Genomic DNA, 21,409 nt, shown 5'->3' on the forward strand with positions numbered 1-21,409 from the left:
ATATTACTGCTATCAAAAATCTCTATCTCAAAAAAAAGATGAATTTCTAGGAAAGTGCATGACTTATTCTATCATTTTTTTTCTTCAATGTAACTGACAACAGCTGCCATTTTTATCTGGGAGCTTAGCATGTGCTCAGGGGTATGTAATTAAAAAAAAAGGATTGCATAATAAAATTATATCTGTGGCATAATTGCCTTAAAAAGGAAAAGAGATTATATTGAAATAAAGATAAGCTATAGGAAAATAAAATAATGAGCTATAATCAGATAAATAGGAGGCTTCCAGGGGGAATGAAAGACAGGAAAGAAGACCTGCAGTTGTCATCCAAGCCTACCAATTGCTTCATTATATCACAGTATCAACAGAAACTCCATTTGCAGAGATATCAGTCTGTCCAGCTTTGCCTCTCAGTAGTCTCACAGCTTTATTCTTGTCAATGATTTATCTCAAACAAACCTCACAAAAAGCCAGCCTGTGAGAGTTGTTATCATATACTCCACCAGAACATTTTTGGCATCCCTATATGGATCCAAGAAAAACAATTCTCATAAGTTAGAGTTTTCAAAACCAGAATAACCACCCTCCTGCAATCAAGAGAATTATCTAGTAGCTATAGATTTTTGTAGTTTTGGATAATATTTTATTTTTTCCAAATAGTTTAAAAGACACAGAGTAAGATCAGGCAATATCTGACATTAAGTACATTATGAAGGTCACAGGACCCTAGATACAAAACAGAGCAGCACCTGTTGACCCTTCAAGGCTTCAAGGAGTTTGCTGTCTGTGGAAAGTGAGTGTGCCATTAGGCTAAACTTGTTGACATGATACTGAATTTGACTCTTTTATAGAGTTTTACAGGATCTGTTTTTTACTCTGATAAAAGATACAAAATAATTAAATGAAAAGGTAGTAAAAATTAAGGAGGAAATGGAAAAAGAGATTTGTACATAACATACACTTGGGAGTATTTCAGGGCATTTCACTAAAGGATGCATTCAGGACAGACATTTTGAAAAGTGTCCTGGCATTCAGAAAAGGTTACTTCAGCATGTATATTAGTCCACTGTTTCTTGACTGCTTCAAGGAAGCCTTGCCTTCACTGGGGTTAAGATATCCATGTTGTCTTAGCATGTTCCTTCTGGTGAAAGTTAGGTTCGCTATGATCATACTTACATTCACACTGTATACCTGAAAATTAGTAAACTGTTGCATTGAGAAACAATGGATAGCATATCAGCTCATAGTAGAGATAGAATTTAAAAGAGCAGGGTTAAACAACTGCTTTCTCTCTTGAGAATGAACTTATATCCCATAATAAAGTCAGCTTTCAATCTTCCAATTAAGGCAATCTAGTTTAACGGTATGACAGAGTTAAGTGGACTACACAGGTGAAATTATATGGCATATATTGGACTTGTGCTCATTAATCTACTATTTGCCAAAAGTACCAACTGTTATAGAATGCAAGATAAACACATTTTTTACTTTTATAATTTTATTAATGACTATTGACCTATTTTAGTAGATCTCTGAATTTTGTTTTACCATCAAAGTTATTAAATGTATCCCAACACAGACACATCTTTATTTAGAAACCAGCAACAAATGGTCTTCATAAATTTCTTTTTCTTAAGGTCTTCAAGTCATCTATCAAGGAGCTGCATCTCTCTCTCTCACTATTGTGTCAGTGACAGCAGACTGTCCAGGTAGAAGAATAAGTTCACAGTGTGTGGGTATTTCATAGTAACATAGTAACATAGTTACTCTGGTAACTAACTTCCCACAGGTCTTTTGGGAAGAATAATATACTCTTACTGAGAGATTTTTTTTTTGGTCTGCTGATGGTTATTTCACAGTAGCTACTGCCTTTTCAGCAACTAAACTTTTTTTTTTTTTTTGCTTTTGTTTCTAGCATAAATTCCTGAAAAAGGAAGATTAATTCTTTGTGATTTTAGACCCACTAAAGTGAAAAGAAGAAACACCATTATCATATCAGTGCTCTAGAACATGACTTGTACAGAAGTTGCATAAGCACTATGAGCTTCTGTTAAGAAGCTGATTTTTAAGAGGGCTCCTGCCAGACAGGAATATGACAAGGGACTCAGTCAGTGTCTTCACAGTTTTAATACTGAGATGTAATTTAATAAACTGTGCTGATACTGGATGTAAGTATACGTAAAATCAGTGCCTTTTTTTTTTAAATTAATACCCCTGCACTTGTAAAGACCAAGGCCATGGGGTGATATATATCAATATGTGTTGTCATATATCATATATGTCAATAGGTGTCAATAACTCTATCTTATGGCACTGATAGTGAAGTTACGTAGCAGATGGGGATAAATCAGTTCTCTGAACCCAAGTCAGCTAGTCAATAAATTTCTGCACAAGGAAACTCAGCATGCAGCATGGAGATTAAAGATAAGCTATGTTTAGTAAAAAAATTAAGGCTGCACTTCTCCATCAGTCAGTGTGAGCAGTATATGTGAACAGCCAGTACTCCAGAAAGAAAACCTTGTATGAAAAGTTACAGTGACAGGCTTCTAGGATGATTGCAGCAGGTAGGAGATTTCTGGATGGGACGAGTACTGAAAGCATATTCACCATTTAAAGAATCATAGAATCAAATAGGTCGGAAAAGATCTTTAAGTTCATTGAGCCCAGCCATTACCCCAGGATTGCCAAGTCCACCACTAAATCATGTCATGAAGAGCCCTGAAATACTATGGATTACCCCTGGAGGAGAAAGGGAGTGGTTAAATGCAATGAGCCCAAGCTACTAGAACTGTTCCTAAAGCTCAGGAGCAGACTGCACAATGTCCACCCTCTTTCCAGTCCGAAGATAAAAATGACAGATTGATTATTTCTTTCTTGTAGTTATTAATGTTCTGTGGTCATTCTGACTTGAAATAGTGCTACTTTGAGGCATCACTGCACTGGTGTGCTCATCATGCTCACCCCTTAAATGAGTTTGTTTTGGTCTGGTGCACAAAAAAAGAAATATAAGTTCTGGGCTCTTTTTGCAAGAGAATTGCCAGTAGGTCAAAGCATTCTTATAAGGAACTGATGGCAGGGAACAGAAGACCAAGACAAGTCTCTTTTCAGTGGTGTCTAGTGAAAGGACAAGAGGCACCAGGCACAAATTAAAGCACAGGAAGTTCCACTTAAACATTTATTGTAAAGGTAGCTCAAAAAGTGTGTCATGGTTTAAAACTAAGTCCACATGGCTCATTCACTCACTCCCCCCCCTTTGCTCCCCTGACACCCTGAGAGTTAGGAAGGAGAATCCAAAGAATGTAGCCCCCACAGGTTGAGATAAGAACGGTTTAATAACTAAGGTATAACATAAATCACTACTGCTACTACTACTACAAATAATAATGATAGAGCCAATAACAAGTGAAGAGAATACAGCATCTCACCAGACACCGACCCATAACTCACCCCACCCTGCCTGACCGAGCACCGACTGATACCTCCTCCATCCTCCCAGAGCTCCAGCCCTTCCAGGTCTCTCCTGGTTACATCCTGGGTATGACGTGCTATGGTATGGAATACCTCTTTGGCTAGCCTGGGTCAGGTGTCCTGTCTCTCCTTCCTCCAGGCCTCCCTCCTTCCCCTGCAGAGCATGAGCTCAGAAAAGGCCTTGGACAAACCAAACACCCTAGCAGTAACTTAAAACATACATGCTATCAGCAACCGTTTCCAGCCCAAAAGTCAAAACACAGCTACCAAGAAGGAGAAAAATGACTGCTACTGCTCAAACCAGGACATAGTGGAACTGGCTGATCAGAGAGGTTATGGAGTGTCCATGCATGGAACTGTTCAAAAAGCAATTGAGTATGATCCTGAGCAATTTGTTGTAACTAACCCTGCTTGAGCAGTGGGGTTGGCCTAGATGATGTCAAGAGATTCCTTGTAACCTAAATGATCTTGTAATTCACTGATGCCAGACCTCTCTAAGGTTTGGCATAAATTGGACATAACTAAGCTTGTTCTAGAAATTCATTAAAAAACCAAACCAAACCAAAATAAAATATTACCACCTACAATGTTCCCATTTCTCAGAAGTTTGGATCACCTAACTGCAAAAGAGGAAAAAGTACTGGTTTCAAAGAGAACTTTGACAATATCATGTTGTCCAATAACTTGTACTCGGATTCAAAGGAGCTAAGGTTTCATTTGAAGTTCAAATCTAACAGAGAAAAGTTCTTTGTAATAAAAGCAGCAAAAGTACAGCTAGCTCTAGCTCTGATAGATTAGGAAAAAAAATAGAAATAAGAATATCAACATGATATTTGAATCCATATATTGCAGGTCTTGCACAATAAAAGGTATTAGCATAAGAGTTTAAATTATGCCCATCCTTGAATCTAGTTCTTCATGTCAGCTAAGCATACCTGGAAAGCTAGAGTCTATCATTAAGTAGCAACAGGCATGGTCACAAGGATGGATTTAGGTTGCCAGAGGAAGTCCCAAAATATAGAAGGAAGATAATGTGCTATAAGACTGTGAGAAAACAGCTTAACTGATCATGAGAAACAGCTACGCTGGGAAAATGGCAATGCTTCAGAAAGTTGGGGCTGTTCAGCCTGGAGAAGAAAAGGCTGTGTGGAGACCTCCTAGCAGCCTTCCAGGATCTGAAGGGGGGCTACAGGGGTGCTGAAGAGGGACTATTCATTAGGGACTGTAGTGATAGGACAAGGGGTAATGAGTTCAAACTTAAACAGCAGAGGTTTAGACTGAATATAAGGAAGAAATTCTTTACTGTTAGGGTGGTGAGGTACTGGAATGGGTTGCCCAGGGAGATTGTGAATGCTCCATCCCTGGCAGTGTTCAAGACCAGGTTGGATGAAGCCTTGGGTGATATGGTTTAGTGTGACGTGTCCCTGCCCATAGCAGGGGGGTTGGAACTAGATGATCTCAAGCTCCTTTCCAATCCTAAGTATTCTGTGATTCTATGATTCTATGATTCTATATGCACATAACAAAATTATGATGGGCCATTTCAGCCTTTGCAAAAACTTACCTTTTTTTCTTTTTAGCTTACATAATTGTCACCATGAGGTATAGCCAAACAGGACACAGTTAAAAGCTACAGCAGCTAGAACACAGAGTGACAAAATGTCTAACCTGTGGAATTGCCAGCAAAACTCTGGTTCCAAGAAACATTCCTTAAAAAGCTTCTGTCAAACATTTTGCTCTTTAATCATTTATCATAATTATGTTAATAGTATAATATACTATTGAAAGAAAAAATGCATTTCAGTTATATGAAACTTTTCATATTTTTTTTTCAATTTTATTAAGATAAATCAGACTTGTTATACAAAACTTAGACCCTTTTGAGCTACTTCCAGATCCAGGTTAATATGTCCTGCTCTCTACCTGACCAACTTCTGGAGTTCTGACATAAAGCTCTGATTCAAAGATTCCTGAATTGAATACAGGAAAATCATCTGGTTTTCTTCAGAATTTTTCACAAAATTACATTTTCCTATGCATCTTGTCAAGCAGATGACACAGGTGTTTAACTAGAACTTCCTGCTACTATATATTGTGACAGAAAGATAAAATCTTGAGACATGGCACAGAATGTCTTCATGTGAAAACACCAGGACCCAAAAATAAAATACATCACTTTGAGTAACTCAGTGCAGTCTCCATTAGAAACTTGCCAAGTTATCCTAGGAAAACAAGTCATTTTTTCACAGCATTAAAACATTATTATTAATTATTATGCTACTGATTTCCATATTTTCTTATCATTGCAGATAAATTTCCTCAAAGCTGTAATAAAGTATCTAAAATCACTTTTTATGAATCTTTTTGATTAAAAAAATAATTACATATAAAGGATCCATCTTGAAAATCTCATATTTAAAGGTCTCTGAACAGCTTATTTTCATATGCCTATTTAAATACTGTTCACCTTTTAAGAATAGCTGTTTTACAGATTTTTGATAACGTGGAGATGAATTGTAAAGAATTCGTAATTCACATTCATCTCTAAACCAAACCTCCAGAAAACTGTAGTTGCTACATGGAATGAAAGGAATCTTCCTTGCTATTATTCAATCATCTTATCTTCTATTACCTGCAGTAATCAGAACAAAGTTCAAAAACTGTAAGTCCCTTTTAAAATTAAATACCATTAGGTTTGGCCCCACATCAGATTTTCTTGAGATGTCTAAAAATAAATGCATGCTTTGGATATTTTCAATAGGCAATTCATCCTAATTTGCAAATATGGAGTCTGAAATAAGGCACTGTGCATGAAACAAAACTTCACAGAATAGAAATGCAGAAATACTGCCTTCATCTGAGAGCAATAAAAAAAAATTCTCATTGTATTTTGGAAATTTGTTTATTAACACAATTTCTTCCACATTTCTGGCATGAATGCTAAGATCACTTTCTTTCCAATCTGTTTAAATCCTATTCATTCCTGATTTAGCATCAGTGTAAGATTTTATCTCAGTCTTGAAGTGCCTGCCTGTTGCCAGCCTCTTATGGAGGAGTATCTGATAGTGTTACAAGCAAATGACCCACCAGCATTCCTTCTTTTTTGGCAACTTGCAACATATTACCAGATGCTATTAGAATCATATAATGTTTTGGGTGGAAAAGGACCTTAAGATTGTCTAGTTACAACACCCCTGCCAAGGGGGCAGAGACACCTCCCACTAGACCAAGTTGTTCAGGGTTGTGTCCAACCTGGCCTTGAACACTGCCAAGGATGGAGCATTCCATTTCCTTAGGCAGCCTGTTCTAGTCCCTCACCCTCACAAAATTCATTCTATTGACATTATGAACGTATTTTCTCAAATTGATGCGTAAATTTTATTCTCCAAGTTTTAGGCCAATTTATGGTTAACCTTGATCATGCATTAATGACATATTAAAACATGACAAATGTCTTAGAAAAAAGGAAAAGCTGTGATTTGCCTAAAGGTGCTAAGAAGCACAGGGCAAAAGTAAGTGCCTCTAGCAGAATAATCTAATGCTGATGAACTATAGAGATGGAATCCAACTATGACTCAAGTCACCTCTGCATGCTGGCAAAGACACTCGAGATATCCACACAAGAGTAGAGGCTAACCAGTTTATTCTCTAATGCCTTGATATTATAACTTCAAGAGGTAAAACTCCTGTGGGTGTTACTATTTGGATTGCATTACATGACCTTCCCTTTCTTGTGAAACCTCTGACATTTAAAGACCAAAACAGATGTCACCTACAACAGTTTTGTTGGCTTTTTAATATCCTACTACAAGACAATGTAAGAAAGATTGAAAAGATAAATGCCTATTATTACTGCTTATTATTCAAAACCAACAACAACCAATTGACTAATCTAATCTTTGAAAGTAAATCCTAAACAACTAGCTCCTGTACATTTTGAGATATTTTTTCAGATATTTATGGAGGAAAGAAGGAGGCCGTTAACCTGGGAAGCTGGGAATTAGTAAAAAAAAAAAAAAAAAAAAAAACAAAACAAAAAAACAACAAAAGGAGGAAGAGGGCAATTAAAAGCAAGGGACTTACTCCTAAATCTACTGTCCCCACACAGAACCACTTTGCAGTTCTGCAGGGGGCTGATGAGGAAACACATTTGCACCAGAAACAGCTGGCTAGTGCACTGGTACAGAAGATCTCTACTGGTGCCAGCAGGAAAAAGCAGTGGGTAGTAGTAGTAGGGCACTCTACTTTGAAAGGGACAGAAGTGCTCATCTCTAGGCCTGACCCAGTTGCAAGGGAGGTGTGTTGCCTACCTGGGGCACTGATCAGGGATGTTGCGGAGAGGCTGCCTGCTCTAGTAAGTCCTACTGACTATTACCCGCTTCTAGTGGTCCATGTGGGTGCTAGGGATACAGATAGTAGCCTGAGGAGTATAAAGAAGGACTACAGAGCTCTGGGAGAGGTGGTTAGGGGTTCTGGAGCTCAGATAGTCTTTTCGACAATTCTCCAGGACACAGGGGAGGACCTTCCAAAGGCAAGGAGGATTGGACAGGTTAATAACTGGTTAAAAGGGTGGTGTCATAGTCAAGGGTTTGGGTGCCTTGAACACGGGACCCAAGTTTGTAGGCCAGGCCTACTGGCGGCTGGTGTAACTGCTCTGATAAAGAAAGAGAAGAGTGGTTTTGCTAGGAGGCTTGCCAGACTTGTCAAGGATGCTTTAAACTAGTTGTGTTGGGGGAGGGGAGCATCATTCCATCCCAACACACCCAGGCAGTTGCCAGCACCTATAATAAATACTCTGAGCAATGTAGTAATATTCTAGCCCCTCCAGCCAATGAGCCGGCTTCATTTGGAGCTCGGCTCAGATGCTTCTGTACAAATGCCCGTAGCATGGGGAACAAACAAGAGGAATTAGAGATGCGGGCACATCTACGGGGCTATGATATAATAGGCATCACAGAAACAAGGTGGGATGGCTCCTTTGACTGCAGTGTTGGAATGGAATGTTACAGGCTTTTTAGAAATGACAGGCCCGGTAGGAGGGGAGGGGGAGTTGCCCTTTATGTTAGGGATAGGCTGGAGAGTATGGAACTCTCTCTGGGGACAGGTGATCAGTTAACAGAAAGTTTGTGGGTCAGGGTTAAGGGGAAATCGGTGACGGGACACATTACTGTGGGGATATGTTACAGACCGCCTGATCAAGAGGAACCTGTGGATGAAGAACTCTACAGACAAAGAGGAAAGGCCTCATGCTCACAGGTCCTTGTACTCATGGGGGACTTCAGCCACCGAGACATCTGTTGGAGCAATGGTATGGCCCAGCACAAGCAATCCAGGAGGTTTCTCGATTGTGTGGAAGACAACTTCCTTCTGCAAGCAATAAAGGAGCCGACGAGGAGAGGTGCCCTGCTTGACCTTGTGCTCACCAACAGGGAAGGGCTCATTGGAAATCTGATGCTTCAGGGCAGCTTTGGATGCAGCAGTCACAAGAAGGTCGAATTTGAGGTCCTCAGGACAGTGAGAAGAGCGTGCAGCAAGCTCACTGCCCTGGACTTCAAGAGAGCAGACTTTGGCCTCTTCAGGAACCTGCTTAGCAAGTGTCATGGTTTGAGCATGTTTTGAGGGTGTTTTTGTTCAAGGTTTTTTCCAGCCGGGTGGAGGAGGGGAGGCCGGGAGGAAGGAGAGACAGGACACCTGATCCAGGCTAGCCAAAGAGGTATTCCATACCATAGCACGTGATGCCCAGGATGCATACTGGGAAAGAGAGAGCAGGAGGGGTGGAGCTCTGGAGGAAAATGGAGGAAGGAGCACGCGGTGCTCAGCCGGGCAGGGTGGAGTGAGTTATGGGTCGGTGGCTGGTGGGGTGTTGTATTCTCTTCACTTGTTGTGTGCTGTATCATTATTATTTGTAGTAGTAATGGCAGTGGTGATTCTGTGTTATGCCTTAGCTATTAAACCGTTCTTATCTCAATCCGTGGGGGCTACATTCCTTGGATTCTCCTTCCTAACTCTCCAGGAGTTACGGACTTGGTTTAAGCCACGAGAGCAAGGTTCCATGGGATATAACCCTAGATTGCAGGGGGGCTCAAGACTCTTGGTTAATATTCAAGGATCACCTGCTACAAGCTCAAGAATGTTGCATCCCAACTAGAAGGAAGTGCAGCAGGAGGGCCAGGAGACCCCCTTGGATGGATAAGGAGCTGCTGAGAAAAATTCAAAGGAAAAAAGAGGCATGTAAAAGGTGGAAGCAAGGACAGACGGCCTAGTGTTGTCCAGAAGCTAGGGAACAAGTTATTTAAGTTAAGGCCCAGTTAGATTTAAACTTCACTAGGGATGTTAAGGATAACAGGAAGGGATTCTATAAGTACATACCAAATAAAAGACAGACTAGGGGCAAAGGAGGCCCCCTCCGGAAGCTATCGGGAGAACTAGCTACACAGGATTTGAAGAAGGCTGAGATTCTGAATGACTGCTTTGCCTCTGTCTTCGCTGGCAAAGGCTCTGACCACACCACGCAGGTCTTGGAAGGTAGATGCAGAGACTATGAGAACGAAGACGTTGGGCCCACTGTACAAGAGGATCTGGTTCGAGAACATCTTAAGAGCCTGAACGTACACAAGTCCATGGGTCCTGATGGACTACATCCACACGCCCTGAAGGAGATGGCAAGTGAAGTTGCTAAGCCACTGGCCATCATATTTGAAAAATCATGGCAGTCAGGTGATGTTCCTGATGACTGGAAAAAGGGAAATATAGCCCCCATTTTCAAGAAGGGGAAAATGGATGACCCAGGGAATTAGGGACCAGTCAGTCTCACCTCTGTGCCTGGCAAAATCTGGGAGCAGATTCTCCTAGAATGTATGCTAGGGCACATGGAAAACAACAAGGTCCTAGGTGACAGCCAGCATGGTTTCACTAAGGGGAAATCCTGCCTGACCAATTCGGTGACCTTCTATGATGGGGTTACGGAACTGATGGACAGGAGTAGAGCAGTTGATATCATCTACCTGGACTTGTGCAAAGCGTTCAACACTGTCCCACATGACATCCTTGTCTCTAAATTGGAGAGACATGAGTTTGATAGGTGGATCGTTCAGTGGCTAATGCTTCAGAGAAAACTGCAGGAACAAACTTGCCAACAATGTTTTCAAGCTGACAAGCAGGTATTCTTTATTGCGGCACAAGGAGACACGGGGGATAGATCCTCCTAACCTGTGTCTCTCTATTGCTACACAAGCCATCCTTATATAGTCCCTGGGCATACATACATATTCATGAGGCTACGTATGGATTGCGTTATTTTCCAGAAAGTTCCCCACATGCGTAGAAAAAAGTGGTGGTGGTCTCTGAGGGTCGTTTACTTCTTCCAACAATCTTCATCACTTCTGGCAGCCTTTGAAGCATGTGCAGTGGATGCTTATACCAGTTTAATTGGTTCGTTAGCACCAGAGACATAATAATCCTCCTATTCTCCTACTTATCAGTTACTTTAACCATAGCCCATCCTGAACACCTGCCATTCCCAGATACTCCTTATCCCTGTGTCCTGTTCTTCTAGCCTGTTTTTCTTAAAATGATGTCAACTATAATGATTTATCTTTTCCCAGTATGTTCTCTAGCTGTACTCTATTTTTTTTTCTATGTACCATGCATCTCAGTAATTTCCCATTGCTACTGTTACAAAGCCATCAAGCTTAACATTGCTTAAAACTAATTCTAAAGGTTTATATATTCCATTTTTGTGGTTTTGTGTCCCCCTTGTTTCAATAAAGAACTGGCTGGATGGCTGCATGCAAAGAGTTGTGGTCAATGGCTCAGTGTCTGGCTGGAAACCAGTAACAAGTGATGTCCTCAGGGATCAATGTTGGGACTGGTCTTTTTCAACATCTTTGTTGGTGACATGGACAGTGGGATTGAGAGCACCCTCAGCAACTTTGCCGATGACACCAAGCTGTGTGGTTCCATTGATACGCTGGAGGGAAGGAATGTCATCCAGAGGGACCTTGACACGCTTGTGAGGTGAACTGATGACAACCTCATGAAATTTAACCATGCCAAGTGCAAGGTCCTACATCTGGGTCAGAGCAATCCTAGGCACAGCTACAGGCTGGGCAAAGAAGAAATTCATGGTAGTCCTGCGGAGAAGTACTTGGGGGTGTTGGTCAATGAGAAAATGATCATGAGCCAGCAGTGTGCATTTGCAGCCCAGAAAGCCAACCGTATCCTGGGCTGCATGAAAAGAAGCGTGACCAGCAGGTCGAAGGAGGTGATCCTGCCCCTCTACTCTGCTCTCGTGAGACCTCACTTGGAGTATTGTGTGCAGTTCTGGTGTCCTCAACATAAAAAGGACATGGAACTGCTAGAACAAGTCCAGAGGAGGGCCATGAGGATGATCATGGAATTGGAGCACCTCCCGTATGAAGACAGGCTGAGAAAGTTGGGGCTGTTCAGCCTGGAGAAGAGAAGGCTGCGTGGAGACCTCATAGCAGCCTTCCAGGATCTGAAGGGGGGCTACAGGGGTGCTGGACTATTCATTAGGGACTGTAGTGATAGGACAAGGGGTAATGAGTTCAAACTTAAACAGCAGAGGTTTAGATTTGATCTAAGGAAGAAATTCTTTACTGTTAGGGTGGTGAGGTACTGGAATGGGTTGCCCAGGGAGACTGTAAATGCTCCATCCCTGGCAGTGTTCAAGACCAGGTTGGATGAAGCCTTGGGTGATATGGTTTAGTGTGATGTGTCCCTGCCCATGGCAGGGGGGTTGGGACTAGATGATCTCAAGCTCCTTTCCAACCCTAAGTATTCTATGATTCTATACTCATATTCCTCAATAATGCCTGTTTTCATATGCAGGACATTGTTAATCATATTTCCTACCAAGCCTCAGAATTCTGGAAAAGCTACAGCCTGCTGTACCTGGAAAAATCTTCTGTGACACTGTCATTCAGTTCCAGGAACACAGATTCTAACATTTTACCTGTGTGTCCAGTTCTACCAGAAACAATGGTTCCTCCAAGTCCATTAAAAAACTGAGTCTATTAGAGAAGAGATTCAGAGCAGCCCTGCAGAGAAGGACTTGGGGGTGTTGGTTGATGGGAAAATGAACATGACCTTTCAGTGTGCACTCTCAGCCCAGAAAGCCCAAGGTATCCTGGGCTGCATCAAAAGGAACATGACCAGCAGGTTGAAGGAGGTGACCCTGCCCCTCTACTCTTGTGAGACCTCACTTGGAGTATTGTGTGCGGTTCTAGTGTCATCAACATAAAAAGGACATGGAACTGTTGGAACGAGTCCAGAGGAGGGCCACGAGGGTGATCAGGGGATTGGAGCAACTCTCATATGAAGACAGGGTGAGAAAGCTGCGGCTGTTCAGTCTGGAGAAGAGAAGGCTGCTTGGACACCTCCTAGCAGCCTTCCAGTATCTGAAGGGAGGCTATAGGGATGCTGGGGAGGGAACTCTTCATTACAGACTGCAGTAATAGTACAAAGGGTAACAAGTTAAAACTTAAACAGGGGAAGTGTAGATTGGATATAAGGAATAAGTTCTTTACTGTAAGGTTGGTGAGGCACCTGAATGGGTTGCACAAGAATTTGTGAATGCTCCATCCCTGGCAGTGTTTGAGGCCATGTTAGACAGAGCCTTGGGTGGCATGGTTTAGTGTGATGTTTCCCTGCCCATGGCAGGGGGTTGGAAGTAGATGATCTTACGGTCCTTTCCAGCCCTAACTATTCTATGATTCTGTTCTTTGATTCTATTAAAGCCAGAAGCCAAAACTATTTGAATCAGGTCTATGCATTTCACTTGACCTTAACTTCTGTATGATCAATTTTTTGCCTTAGCTTCAGATTCCCATACTCAAGAGATATTTATGTGCCTATGTTGCAAAGTAGGCCAACTTATTTTTTGGTTGGAAATCTGATTCCATTCAGTTCTTCTTTTTCCACATAAGTTAGCTGGACAGAACTCATCCTTATGTCTTTAAGTTCTTAATCTTAATGTGTACTCCAAAGACTCCAAGGCACTTTCTAACAGTGAAACAGAGTGTGACTTAATGACTCAATGAAACAGAGTGTGACATAATTTTTTCATTCTTGTCCTGGTTTGAGCCATAGCAGTCATTTTTTCTCCTTCTTGTAGCTGGTGCAGTGCTGTGTTTTGACTTCTGGGCTGGGAACAGTTGCTTGATAGTGAGCATGTTTTGAGTTACTGCTCAGGTGTTTTTTTTTGTTTAAGGCTTTTTCTGAGCTCACGCTCTGCCAGGGAGGAGGGGAGGCTGGGAGGAAGGAGAGACAGGACACCTGACCCAGGCTAGCCAATGAGGTATTCCATACCATAGCACATCATGCCCAGGATGCAACAAGGAGAGAGAGCCGGAAGGGCTGGAGCTCTGGGGGGGAAATGGAGGAGGTAGGGGTCGGTGGATGGTGAGGTGTTGTATTCTCTTCGCTTGTTGTTCACTTTATCATTATTATTTGTAGTAGTAGTAGCAGTAGCGATTTGTGTTATACCTTAGCAATTAAACCATTCTTATCTCAATCCGTGGGGGCCACATTCTTTGTATTCTCCTTCCTAACTCTCTGGAAGCTGGGGGAGCAAGGAGGGGAGTGAGTGAGTGAACTGTGCGGATTTGGTTTAAACCGTGACACATTCATAAGAAATAGCTATTAATTTAAATCTCTGATTTTATTAGTAATGAATATTTTTAAGACTACTTATATATTTATTGGAAGTAATATAATATTTTCTGCACGTGAATGTCGTCACTGGTTCTTGTTTTGTTGGATTGTTGATTAATAATTGCTTTTGCTGCCATGTTACACAGCAGAGGATGTCTTTGAATTTGAATCCTTACTAGTCAAGAATAGGAAACATTATTTCTTGTCTTTTGGGATATATAGCTAGTGAAGATTACTTTGTATCTAGCAAGTACTCAGCACAGGGGCATTAGTGAAAAACCAAGCAGACAGTGCATGGGAGAATTCTGAAAGTAGTCCAGAGTTCTCTAAATTAATATAATTAATGTGAAACATATGGGAAAATAATTCTGTAAGGAATTTCTTCAGAAGCTTTTTCAGTTTCGGGTTTGAATCTGTAATTAAGAAATTCACCATCCACACCCTCGGTATACCCAGTTGCAAACTAATTTTATTAGAGATCTGGTAGCAACATTAGGACACTCTTAAAAATACATGGCAAATCACAAAGTACTGAAATTTCGATTAAAAGGAACAATCTCAAACAAACACAGTATAACTCACACAATGACACATAGCCAAGTATTAACCCAAAAACAATCACATTAACAACAGTTATTAGTACACCTACAACAATTATTAGTTCATCTAACTAGTAAGCTGAGTCACCAAACAAAGCTTACAAAGCTACACAATTCAAACAAACAGATAAAATTAACTTGTCATATAAGATTTTGTGTATAGATTAACTACACAGCCACAGACTATGTCAGATACTGCAGCATTCTATTAAGCAGTGATTTCCTTACAGCTTTCCTTTAAACTTACATTAAATTCACTGTACTATGCCAGTCTTTGCTATGTCACTAAGAAGCAGCTAGTTTATTTCCAGCATTTTGTCTAATCACCTTAAACCTGACAGAAATCAGAAAAACAACCACACCAAACAAGTTATTTAGGCTGTTTCAACCTCCACGGCTCTTTGCTGACTTCACCTCTGAGGTCCTGTCACTCTAAGGAACAATTTAATCCAGGCATACTTGTAGTATTCCCCTTCTGACTCTGAAATCTATCAAGTTTTCATCAATAAGTAATCTCTACAAAACCAATAAAACAAGTTTGCATAGTTGAATCTCATGTAAAAAAAAATAACTACATATCCTTATACATGACAGAATTCTTCCTTTTGCAAGAGGGCAAGGTCAGATTCTTTATACATTTCTCTCAACAATGTGGGTGAAAAAAGGAAAAAAGATGACATTAGTATGGGGGGGGGAAGGGCTAGAAGCAGTTATTAACAGAAAGCAATCAATGATAGACTGTGTTCTTCATAGGAAATTCATTAAGATAAGGGACCATATATCTTTTTCTAAGGAAAGCCTATGTATCTCAGGATACAGGAACTTACATCACCTGTGGCATTTGGTCATTTTTTTGCAATGGGGAATCTCAGGAAGCTTTTTAGCCGTGTCTGTAATCTGTTAATCTCTTAAAATGATGTTAACAGTGTCCACTGGAAATTAAGAAACATTTAGATCACTGAGACAGGAAGTTCAAATGTTACTTTCAGCATGAATTGTACCAGCTAACAATTAACCAGGAAGTTACCAATTAACCAGGTAATTAACAAGTAATAGAGTAAAATTTTGCCTTTGTGGCTTATCACCTGAGTTAATATAGAAGATTTAACACCTCTTCAGTATGACTCCCTCAGACTGCAAATGACAGGACTGACAATTTGCACTCATTACATCATTTACAAGTACAAGTGGAGATGTTTGATGAAGCAGAATTAAATAAAGATGCTTAAGTGAAACTAATTTGGTCTATCTACAGATGGTGACATCTGCAGCAAAACTGCTGTACTCCCTCCATAAGAAACAGACACAGGTAAAGGCACACTAATGCTGTTTTTAAAAGGGAGGAAATACCACTGGAGATACAGTAGCTAAGATCAACTGATGAGAAGGAAATAGAGAAGAAAAAAATTAAAGTTGAAAGTACTATAACCAGAAAAAAAAAAAAAAAAAAAAAAAAGCAAAGCAGTTGGAAAGAAATTTGGTACTCATGAAGAAACAGGTTCAATATAGTAGGATCAGAAGGGAAAAAATATTCGCATCTGACAGAAAAGACTGCAACTGTTAAGCACTGGAGTTGGGTATAAGGAGTGTACTGGTTGTATTTCTAATGGGAGTTTTACCTATGTTATGCCGCTAACAGGAAAACAGGAAATGTTACAAAGTGACCCATTCCTATAGAAATCTCTGAACTGCAAGCTGTCTAGTTTCTCTTTCATGGTTTGTAATCAGTCCCAACTTAATATAATTTTGTAATTCAGTGACTCAGAATTTATTTCGTTTGCATATATGCTAAAGATTTATTCCATCACATAATTGTAATTGGCAAAAGAAGCCTGCATATTCCTTGACAAAGCTTTCTAAGGCTCTGTGCCAATTGCTCATCTCTTTTTTAACAAGGTGTGTTTGTGTATGTGTAAGGATAGTTATATTTTGGAGAAAATTTATGTAATTTTGTTGGAAGTTAGTATACTCTGAAAAACAAAAATTGAAAAGTCTCATTACGTGCACTGAGGCAGTGGATATACATCTTTCGCATTTCAGTGACTGTCTTTCATACACTAGTTAAAGGGTATAACTGCACTGGGAAATACTTCTGTGAGGTGGAAGGAGTCAGAGTAGCATCATAAGGAAAGCATAGTTAGAATCACGTAAGATTTAATAAATTGGGAAATATATAGTGATCATCTTGGATTTCAAACAATTAAAGAAAGTACAGAAAAATGTTTAGTCTTTATCAGGCATTTTCCTTTTGGAACAGACACGGGCTTTTTTGGATTTCTGGTTCATCAGGCACTGATGTGTCAAAATTCTTAGCTAAAATGCTGGTAGCAGAATAAGCTTACTTTGTTATTAAGGAAACAACATTCTTGCATACATGAAACAATGACAAAACCCCAAAGCACAATGTTTCATAATGAAAGTACAACTTCAAACTGGTGGTACAATGTAGTGCATACTAGCTGTATCAGGCTATGTTGCAAAAAGCTATCAAATTCAAAAGCTATTTTTCAACACTCGTTGCCAGTGGTCTAGCTACCTACAAGCTAGTTTGTTTGTTTGTTTTTTTTACTGTTATCCATGGGAAGAAGGCAGTGGCAGGTTTCTGCTTCTGGCATATCTCTGCTTTAGAATTTATGAGATTCTTCCTTTTTCCATGGAAGCTATCATTAAATACTGTTAGAGCCCTCTAACCATAGTCAACAACCATAGACTAAAATACAAAATAAGAAAATAATTCTGTCTCCTTGCACATTCTGAACAAAAGGAATATGTTATCCTAACATTTATTGCAGAGAAGAATGGTGCCTTGTGTGGTACCATATATGGTTATAACAAAGAACAGGTCTCTGATAAGACAAGCTGTTCATTAAAATGCCACTGGCAACAACAGTAAAATGCATATAACTAGGTGCTCTTGCCATCCTTAAAGACACTCTGTGCTCATGAGCAACACTCAGGATATCCTTGCAACAAACTGCCTTACTGCCTTAGGAAAGTAATGGCGTCCTGTAAACCAAATTTATGGTGCGAATAAATTTATCTCAGGAACACCCCCATACACAAATATCAAGATGTAATTATCCTGGTGTGTATCTTCAATTCTCCATAAATTTACTTCATACCCATAGTCTTTCCCCCCACCACAGTTTTCTAAAACAATGAAAACCTTTTTTTTTTTAATTTATTCTTTCTGTTAGATCTAAATTCCACTTTAAAGATCTGCATATTGTGCATTAATTTTACCTAACTGAATGCCATGAATAGCATCAGGTTATTCCATCACAGCAATAAAATTAAATTCATTATCACATATGAAATTGGTAATTCTTTGTTAGCAGTTGAGAATAAGTATGACATTTAATTAAGAGAATGAATTGATGTCATGATAATGGAAAATAGATTTAGGAAAATTAAGTTTTAATAGATTTTTTTTGTAACACAGTTTCTGTAATGAGTATTATTTGCTTTACAGATTTGGTAAGTACAAAAAATACTTTTTTTTTTTAAGGTAATGTCAATATAAATAACATTAAAAGTTACCATCCAGAAGTCATAGATATTTCATTGCACATAACAAAGGCTATTTCACACAGTCAGTACTCAGATCACATAAAACCACACTGAACAGAACAGAATATATTTAAGCTTGTATTGTAGGCATGTCTGTATGATCTTTTGACAAGTAATCTTGCTCTGCCTCTGCTTTGAGTTGAGTGAAGTTAAGACAGCACTGATATAAAACCTGGAGAACAATGCTAGCATGTTCCCTAAGTGCAGAAAAAACTGTGACATAGATAAAAAGTCAAGCCTCTTCTGGTTGCCTCCACCTCTTGTACACTTCAAGTTTTGTCAGGAGCTCTTTTTTCACCCATGCTTGCCTTCTGCAAGCTTTGCTTGGCATCCTTTTGCAGTAAGGAGGTAAACCTTTGAAAACCCAACAACTCTCCTGGAAAATCTTTCCTTTTCTCCTGGATGATGCTTCCCCAGGGATCCTTACAAGGAGATCCCTGAACAAGCCTCTGTCTCCCTAAGTCCAGGGTTAGGACATTGCTATTTACCTTTCTCCCTTCTCTCATGAGTGTCAACCTCACAGCACACAGTTACCACAGGCAAGGCTGCCCCCAACTTTCACATGCCCAGCCGGCTCTTCCTTTGTTTTAAGTCTGAGGTAGAATGGAATGCTTTCCCTAAGCAGCTCATTGATCTAGAAGTTATCATCAAGGCACTCCAGAAATCTCTTGCATAGGGTAAATAGCATATGGAAGTGAAGTAGCACAAACTAAGAAAAATAAGTGATCTTAGATGTAAATTGCCTGCCGTGGAATGGCAGAGATCAATATGATCAGACCAAAAGCCATTTATTGCAAAACATTAACTCCTTATATACTATTGCTTACACACACCTACAGCAATTTGGCATATCATAATTGGATACTTGTCTTGAAGACCCTTAGTGACTAACATATAATTGGTTAAGCACAGGTGTGAGAACTTGACCTCGAAAGCTTGCCAACAGTCCATAGTTCTCATAACTCAGTGAATTCCAGCTTCTTATCTTGCTTGCTTAAGCTTCCTCGGGCCTCTCATGGCCTTGCTGTATCCCTCGGAGTTATTCAGAGCTCATGTACCAAATATTCATTCTCCTGTGAGAACACTGTCTCCACAGATGCCTTTCGTTTTTTTTTGTTTGTTTGTTTGTTTTTTGTTTGTTTTTTTTTTTCTCTGAACAACAGCTCAGCGCAACTAATACACTTTTACAGCAAGTGATCAGGCATGAAAATACACAGATACAGCAGTAAATGTCTCTTATTGAACTTTATGGGAAAAAAATGAATCCAAAAGCTGCCTCTCTGAAGTTACTAAGCAGGGCTTTTTTATTCTTGTTGGGTTTTTTTCTCACTGAAAAAAAAAAAGAAAAAGAAGCAGATTTATTTCTTAGTTGTGATACAAAGTCAAACAAACACAACCAACCAATCATACAGACATAATCCTAGGAAGGAATGGTTGGAAAAACAATGTTATATGTAACTAAGCTTATGCGGGCCCAAATTCAAGTCTAGTCCTTCATGAATGCTCGTTAGTTTTCTGTTTTCTCAATACAGCCATGTGTAAACCAAAACATACAATGTGAAATAGTGTTACACCCCACCTGGTGGGTCTGGGGGAGCTGATCTTGCACCTTGCTCTACGCAGGTTGTGGGAGAAAATGCAGACCCTCTGGAGGGTGAAAATGAAACAAAAAATTTTATTGTAAACTTCCCTAAAACTGTATCAACAGGAACAAAGGTCTTGGCAAGTTCTTATTTTTTATAAAGGAGCCAAAGTAGAGGGAGAAAAGGAGAAAGGAAACCACAAGAGAAAAAAGACATGCAGCAGCACCAGTCTCTCAGCTGACGCCCTCTCAGTCTGTGACTTTATCAAAGTCAATAGCAAAGAGACAGCCGCCATGCCACTGCAGCACCTTCTATAGGGTCAGGGTCTCCTGGACCTTCTCACAGGCAGAGGCTCATGTTCACACTCTCACGTCCACCACAGCTGCTCTGGAAGGTTCCAACTGGTGGTGGGTGTCAAGTAAACCCTGGCAGGCACCACAGCTTCTGTCACTGTCTCTGGGCAGTTTGCTGCTGGGGCAGTTGATCTTTGTGGCCTCAGGGCAGACACCACAGGAAAACCAACCCCATCCTTGGTGGAGCATGGTCCTGCTCTGCCGCTGGCTTCTGCCCAAATGGCAACACACTGCTAACAGGCTCAGGCAGCCCGCAGGACTGGCTGTCTGCTGAGGTGTTTTGAGGCACACTCATACAAGAAGGCCATCACAAGAGTTGCTCTCAAATATGTGTATTTCAAGAGAAATGGACATTTTATTAGTTTAGCTGTGTTAAGTACATGCAAGTACAGCTTAGCACAGTAGTTTATCACGGAAGAGAAATAAATATGCTTATGACAGATTATTCCAGCTTCATCTACAATCTGCAAACTTTTCTATGTATTACTATTGACCTAAGTAAGGTAGACAAAAACTTTTTTGAATAATTCAATTTCTTCAGTAGTGCCTTTTTATAATTTTGAGCCATCCATTTTCAGTAAAAAGACTTTTTCATTTTAAGAAGTCCACCAGTGACCTAAAATCATTTTGTCACTAACAGCATTATATTTCCTTTTGAAAATTAGTATCTGTTATGGTTTAAGCCCAGATGGCAACTCAGAACCACGCAACTGCTCACTCAATCCCCCCATTTCTTTCTCTCCTGCTCCTGGAGGGATGGGGAGGAGAAAAGAAAGAATGTAACTCCACAGGTTGAGATAAGAGCAGTCCAGTAACAAGGTATAACACAAAACAACTACTGCTGCTAGCAATAATAATAAAGGAAATAACAATGGGAGAGAATACAATTGCTCACCACCTGCCAACAGATACCCAGCCAGACCCAAACAGTGATCTAGCCCTTCCAGGTAACTGCCCCCAGCTTATACACTTATGTGCTGTGGTATGGAATGCCCCTTTGCCTAGCTTGGCTCAGGTGTCCTGTCTCTGCTTCTTCCAGGCTTCCCTTCCTCCCTGGCAGAGCATGAGACTCAGAAAGTCCTTGATCAAAGTAAACATTACTTAGCAGCAACTAAAAACATCACTGTTATCAGCATTGTTCTCAGGCTGAAAGTAAAAAACA

This window comes from Melopsittacus undulatus, chromosome 7, assembly GCF_012275295.1.
Source record: "Melopsittacus undulatus isolate bMelUnd1 chromosome 7, bMelUnd1.mat.Z, whole genome shotgun sequence".
Lineage (NCBI taxonomy): Eukaryota > Metazoa > Chordata > Aves > Psittaciformes > Psittaculidae > Melopsittacus > Melopsittacus undulatus.